This window comes from Hevea brasiliensis, chromosome 4 (assembly GCF_030052815.1).
Source record: "Hevea brasiliensis isolate MT/VB/25A 57/8 chromosome 4, ASM3005281v1, whole genome shotgun sequence".
NCBI classification, from domain to species: domain Eukaryota; kingdom Viridiplantae; phylum Streptophyta; class Magnoliopsida; order Malpighiales; family Euphorbiaceae; genus Hevea; species Hevea brasiliensis.
The window spans coordinates 109051976-109059885 of NC_079496.1; positions in this window are offsets into that span (position 1 = coordinate 109051976).

Genomic DNA, 7910 nt, shown 5'->3' on the forward strand with positions numbered 1-7910 from the left:
ACAAACTAGATATAGAAATGATGTTCTTAAAAGCATCAGGTACATATAAGATATTATTCAAGCACAAAATATGTCCAGATATGTAAAAAAAATTTAGATCCTATGGCTAAAGCTTCAACAGTTGAGCCATTGCCAATCCGGAGTCTAACATCTAGAGAATGCAAGCTGCTACTGTTTGCTAATTCCTGCATATCATAAGAAATGTGAGAACTGGCACCAGTATCTAAAACCCAAGCTATAGATGAACTATGAATATCATCAGAATCTAAATAACAAGAAACAGACATACCTTCTGAAGGTCTATCCTTCTTGTCCTTCAGAGAAGCAAGATACTCTAGGCAGTTCCTTTTCCAGTGCCCATCCTTCTGGCAGTGGAAACACTTTCCTTTGCCTCCATTAGCTTTGGACTTCCCTTTCTGTTTAGCTATCTTCTTGGAAGGACCAGGAATTTGAGGTTTCCTTTTCTTATTGCCCTTCTTCTTGTTGGACTTTCCAATAGAGGAATATGCAATCAAAGCTACCTTTTTTCCTTTATTGCCCGGCATATTTTTTTAGGCTATAACCAACATGTTAAGTAACCAGCCAAGGTGTATTCCTGCTTAGTTATATGAAAATTTGTCACAAAATTCCTAAATGACTCAAGTAGGGACTGTAGGATCAAATCCTTCTGCAGTTGGAAATCCATGTTAAAGTCAAGATGTTCCAGTTGTTCAATAAGCCAAATCATCTTGTGGACATGATCCCCAACATTTTGTCCTTCAGACATCCTCATTCGAAATAACTGCCTAGATATCTCATACCTGACATTCCTGCTATGCTCACCATACAACTCTTGTAGGTAAAGGAGAATCTCACTTGCACTTTGCATGTTCTCATGCTGTTTCTATAACTCATTACTCATAGAAGCAAGCATGTAACACTTAGCTCTCATATCATGCTCCTTCCACTTGTCCAAAGTATCATGTTCCACTTGAGTGGCCTTTGGAGGTAAAGGACCAGGAACATTTGAGTCTAAAGCATATCCTATATGTTCAAGGTTCAGGACAAGTTTTAAATTTCTTAGCCAGTCAGAAAGATTAGGTCCTGTCAACCTATTGTGTTCAAGTATGCTCGTAAGGATATTGGATGGTGGTGGTTGTGGTGTGATCATTATTACCAGAAAATTAATTTCAGAAAATAACCAAATTAATTAGTAAATGTATCATGTATTTAACTAAATGATTATGGTCTTTTAATCAAAATTGGTCCTCCCACTAACTTAGCGAATCCTACACTTCCAAAGTAGAAAACGGAAATCCTAGTTGGATGGATTTCTAGTGGGTGATTGAATTCTTATAGCCTTATTGATCATTTTCAGGCACATCCATTATTGGAATTACAATAAACTGTAAGTGAGCAACTCCTTGCCCATTACATCTCATGTGAGGTTTAATCCTCTATCTAGCCCCTAATGCTCAAAATCTCAGGTACATCCACCATTGACTTATCTTACATTAGTTAAGTTGATCCCATTGAGCCAGTAAACATGCAAATAATTTTAATGTCCTCAGGCACATCCATTATTTGCCACCAAACCATTTACATATTTACAACATCTCATGCTTAATAATTATTCTTAAGAAAATCTCTTAAATTAATTACATCATTTATAAGTTATTTAAAATTTCTTAAAATAATTGCCTCAATGGAGGGCCCATGATATAATTACTTTAATTATACCATTTCCAACTTAATCATTTGTTTGGAAGATTTTGTGGTTGGCTTAATTATTATTATGGTCTCACTTTGCATATTATCCAATTAGCATGCATATATCATATACTTGCATACATTCCCATACATCTCATGCATACATGGATAAACAATAAATATGGTATGATCATGGACTTTCTAAGGGATTCAATTCTGAGCCACCAAGAATTGAATCAGGGCATTCCTAGGTGTATTTCTTTCATTCATTTTACAAGAGTTGCTGAAGGAGTACATAATCAACACTTGATCTTGAATTCCTCTCGCTGGTCCCACTAATGCTCTTGACCTCCTTGATCTTCTTGCAATTTATTACATTGTAATCCTTGGCATACCAAGGCGAATTTACAAGAACATGGACTTTAAAGTCCTCAAATAAATGAAATTACAACCTAAAAATATTACAACCTTTATAATACATGCCACCAAAATAAATTAATTAATTTACAACCCAAAGAAAAATAAAAGAAATAAATCCAATCACATTGGTCTTTTATTGTCCATGATCATCCATCATGCATATTACCATTTAACAATTAAATAAAACATACATACTAAAATTAAATTGAATATCTCATATTCAACTAAAAAATACATATTTGAATCTCATTCAACCAAATTTAAAAATTCAGATTTGAATCTTATTCAAAACAAATTTAAAAATTCAGATTTGAATCTCATTCAAACAAATTTAAAAATTCATATTCGAATCTCATTCAAAACAAATTTGAAAATTCAGATTTGAATCTCATTCAACTAAATTTAAAAATTCAGATTTGAATCACATTCAAACAAATTTAAAAATTCAGATTTGAATCAAAATTTAATTATGTGATTAAAACTCCTAATTAAATATTTTAATTAGTCATAGGATGGGCCTTAGATCATACAACAATTGCACATTCAAAACCCAAACACCATGCGCATGCTTAGACTCATCAAACATGGCCAAACCATGCACACCATCATGGTGATAACCAAGCCGCCACCTTTGTTGGTCCAACTAGCAGTGAAACAATCAACTCTTGATCAAATCATACAATTAAATCACATATTGAACAATCTAAATGGCAAATATAGTGGCTCAGATACCAATTAAAGGAGTAGAAGCATGAAAATTATTAGATTAGAACATTGAATTCAAAAATTTTCTTCTAGAGTCTCATGCATTGTCGCAAGGTATTTTGCGGTCGCCTGGACGAACACCCACCGAAGTGGGAAAGAGTAAGGAGTCGCCAGTTTAATTTTGAGGGAAATTACAAAAAACCATTTGCGAAAATAAATTAAAACGAAACCACTTCAAAAACAGAGATTCTAGGTTCGGGGTCCGTAAACGGGTGGGGAAGGTGTTAGGCACCCCATCTCGTCCCTCAATAAGGGTAAGCAGATTTAACTTCACATTCTTCATAAATTAGAATTGATAGTTAGGAGGGTTTGAATGGAAATGTTAATCCTTTTGGCAAAAATGAATACTTGATTTTTCACTAATTCGGATTACCCAGATACATAAGTAAATGAGACAACCTTAGTGAGTTGCTGTTGCGTATTAGTTTTATTTTAGGGGGAATTATTTTACATATTTGTTAAAATTTAATTTGGGAACCGGATAAGAACTCTCCTCCGATCTCCTTTAAATATTTATGAAAATTTTGGTTGAGAATCGGATAAGAATTCTCCTCCGATCTCCTTAAATTATTTATTAAAATTTTTAGGCTTGAGAATCGGATAAGAACTCTCCTCCGATCTCTTTTAAGTACTAATTAAAAATTTTTTAGGTGAGACTTGGATAAGAACTCTCCTCCAATCTCTTTTAAATTAAAATTTTGGATTAAGAATCGGATAAGAACTCTCCTCCGATCTCTTTTAAATGTTGTTATTTTTTTTTTAAATTTTGGATTGAGAATCAGATAAGAACTCTCCTCCGATCTCTTTTAAATGTTCATTAAAATTTTGGATTGGGGATCGGATAAGAACTCTCCTCCGATCTCTTTTACTTAAATGGGAGTCGAATAAGGACTTTTCCGACCTCTTGGAATCTTACATATCGAGAGAGCCTAAGGCTAAGGGTTTTGGCATTCAAAGATGCCGAGGGCCTGAATAAGACTTCTTTTAACTCATTGGTACCTTGTGACTAGACAGGGGATACCAAACTGAATTATCCGACCTTCCTATGTGGTCGCCTTACCAGTACCTTTTGATACCCGATCTATTCCATTTATTTATCTAAGGTTCGGTTTTATTCTGCCTTGTGGCGTCTTACCTAATTGTCTTTTGTGTTATTCTAGTGATTCGGTCTTACTATTTTCCTGACTTATTATTCAAACCTTTCGTTGTATTAAAGAGACCCTTAAGATACAGTTACCTACATTTTATCCAACGATTTATATGCTACTCGGGACTAAAAGACTTGCATTCAGAAATAACAAAGATTAACAAAAAGAATGGATTGATCAATAAAGAAGTGAACTCGAGAATAATCTTCTTTGTGTTCTTTAGCGTAAAAAAAAACTTGGAGAAAATTACATACATAAAAAGAACACAGGAAATATGTAAAATAAGAACGAGCAATTAATAAAACGGCAATATAAGCACTCACCTGTAGGGAGTCAAATCTATTGAACTAACTACAGAATCACAAAACGCAATAGGACTACGGGCTGATAGCCTGGGGGCCAAGGTTCGCCTTGAAATGAGGGATGCTTTACTAAAATGCAATCGGGTCAAAATACTAACTGAGTTTAAAATGAAGTTGAGCTTGGACAATGGGAGTAGAGATAAAGATAACAAAGAACTGAAAGTGAGAGCATCACAGGATAATGAACGAACTGAAAATAGAGAGTTTCAGTATTCAAATATCCCTTTTGCAAAAGAACACTTCGGAAAACTGGTTTCAAAAGTTTTTCTTATGAAAGCTTGAAAATAGCAGAGTAACGAACTGAATTAAATTTCAGAGTTCTTCTACTATAGTCACCACCCTTTTCTTTTTTTTGTCCGTCCCCTTGAACAGTTTTCATGCAGGTATTTATAGGAACCGGGTGCTCCCCCTGAAGGGTCAAGATCTATTTTGAGGGAGATGGAGGGTCAGGATTTCAAAGGACATGATCTGAGGCTCAGGAATTAAAGAGAATCAGAACGGACGGCCGAGATCCCCTTCAGAATATTTGTCCTTTTCCTCTTCTAATCTGACGGTCCCAAATTCTCTTGTCCGAGGCGATTCGAGGGTTGGGAATAAAAGACGCCGGTCTTGTCGTTTTCTTCTTTGATCCAAGGGTCCCGGGCTTGTCCTTACAAGTGAGATCAACGGTGGAGATTGGGATGTACAGGGCTGTCATGACATACTCTGGCACCTGTCAGTAATGTGGGCGATTCTCAGGCGTGTGATGGAGATCTCGTCTGCAACGCTTTAACTACCTCAGTTCTGATTATGACGACAGCGGCAGGGGTGTTATTCTCTTTGTTTTCCAATCTCCCGATCCTTCCAGCTTGATTCTTTTCCGATCCCTCATGCCGGACTCCCTTCTTCCGACCTCTCCTACTCCGGTCTTTTCCTTTATCAAATCCAGTCCAGTCAAAGCATTTATTCCCTCAATTTCCGAGGCATCCGCTTCGTTTTCTGCTTAGTAATAAATGCTCAGACCATCCCCTATATATATACCTTCAACAGGGAAACCTTCTGCATTTGATTTTCTCCCCTTTTCTTCTCATTTTCCTGTTCTAGCTGCTCCGGCAACAATCTCGGACATGATGACCGCTTTTGATCTTTTCCCGGTTGCCCACTTTGTTCCTTGCCTGAAAATTTACGATCTCGGTGAACGGGAAATTATGGTAACTTCATTTGATGACCGTGAGAGAACCGGACTAATTTACCGACCTGGATAGAGGACCTCGATCTCATTGATCTCGAATCATTCGACCGATACAAATGGCGAACTGATTTCGGGCGAGGAGACTGCTAATATTCCCCTTAACACCGGTGACTGCTCCTTGGCGCTCATCTGGCTCCTCACCACACTGGGTGTTCCGACAGCGGCTCGGTTTCGAGCGGTAACTTTGATGACGACCTCTCTTATTCTCATGAGAGTCATAATCCCCCCATCTAAGCTGTACATCTATCCGATGTCAACAGCCAGTCTCTTGGTCAAACACATCTTTTAACTCAGCCACGAGCTAGGCTTTGACAAAGGCCTTTTAGATAAGATGTTCCACCGATCTCTAAAGATCGCCCTTATGATGTAATCAGACCTTTAATGTAATCCGATCTTTAGAGATCGCCCAAATGATGTAATCAGACCTTTAATGTAATCCAATCTCTAGAGATCGCCCAAATGATGTAATCCGACCTTCTGGGAATAAAATTTTATTTTGTCAATTATCATTTTTATTATTATTTCATTGGTTATTTTCCGATCTCTGAAGTATCTTCCCGATCCGACACTTAATTTGAATGACTTTATCCGATCCGTAATTCAAAACACCTTAATCTACCGCTCTATAGTTAACCGATCTCTTTATGGAATCTCCAGAATATTCGTGAGACGTGTCAGAAAAGACTGGTGGATCTCGTTAACCGATGCGCTGCTTGGGACATCGTGAGCATTAAATGCTCGGACGGGTATAAATAGGGGAAGGGTTAGCCAGTTGCTCCCTTATGTCATTTTCAGCCTCTCGCGAACAATTCCAAAATTCTCTCAATTTCTCAAGTTCTTCCGACACCGATCAAGCTCCGGTAAGGGTTTTGATTCTTCTTTTAGTTTAAATTCTCTATTTCCTTTGAAAATGAGCGGTGCCGAGGGTCAGAGAGCAGCAAGCCCCCCTTCCATTCAGATCTCATGGTCGTCTGATGAAGTGGAGGTGGTCGGACCAAGCGCGCGACCTGAACCTCCTAGGGTCTCCGTTCCAGCTCGGGGACAACCAGCACCATCAAGGCATGTACATTCTTCAGGGAGAGAAAATCTTCCCATGGATGAATTGCCCTCAGTCCTTCAAGAGACCGACCTACAGTCGTTTAGCCAAGAATACAACATTCATCCTGATTCATTCGAACTCATCTGGTGTCACGGCGATCACCGAGCTGATCATTTCTTCGAAGAGAATGATATGATTATGGTATACGAAGAGCAACTAAAAGCCAGGCTGCGGTTCCCTCTTGACGACTTCTTCAAGGAAGTCTTAAAATTTCACTAAGTGTGCATCGCCCAGGTTCATCCGAACTCGTGGCGGATCCTAGTAGCCTTTAGAGGCCTCTACCGAGCTAAGGGACTCCGCCCTACAGCCAAGGTATTCACCGAACTACATAGATTAACTCGTCGAAAGGACGATGAGTATTGGTTCTTCCAGGCGAAGCCGTATTGCGGGCTTTTTACCAATCTGCCCTCCTCCCTGAAGAATTGGAAGAATCGCTTCTTCATTCTAAGGAGCAAAATTTCGAACGGCTTTGAGGGTTTCCCTCGTAGCTGGCTACACCAAGGCCCGTTAATTCCGAAGCGCCTAACCTTGAATAGGGAAGAGGGCTTGATGGTGATGGAGCTAAAACATCAGGCGGACAGGGAGAAGTTCTCTTGTTTAGATGCAGTGACTGCCGAACTGCATCAGTGGACGATGGAGTTGATCACGGGCGAAAATCGGGGGCTTCAGCTGTCTGACCTCGGCATCGGTATTTTCTATATCTCAGATCTTTGGACCTTAGCGATCTCACTGACTTCTTCTTTGTGCAAGTATGGCAAGCGGCGAAGCTTCCAAGGAGAGCCGGAAGCGAAAGAGAGAGATCTCCCAGAAAGTGCGGGAGATGAAGCGGTCTGAGCTGCTCCAGACACCCAAGCATGAACCCGGGGAAATACAAGGGGGTTCATCTCAACCTTCGGGGCAGCCGATCCCAGAGGTAGAAGTGATCCGATCTCCTCCTCCAGAATGCTTCGAGTGCGGAAGGGGGTCCTTCCCAACCTACCCCAAGGACTCTCTCCCGCGGTGCTCAGGTGCTGATCCATTCCCTGGAGAAGAACCGAACTGTTCGGGAGAATCCGGGTTTAGCTAAGGTTCTGGGGGCTTCTATTTGTCTTCGGGAGGATCAGGACAGGCTGTCCTCAGACAATCTTGACGACATCCTGACCTGATCCATGAGCTAGAACGTGGAGTGCTTGGTGAATCAGCACATCGTCCGGGAG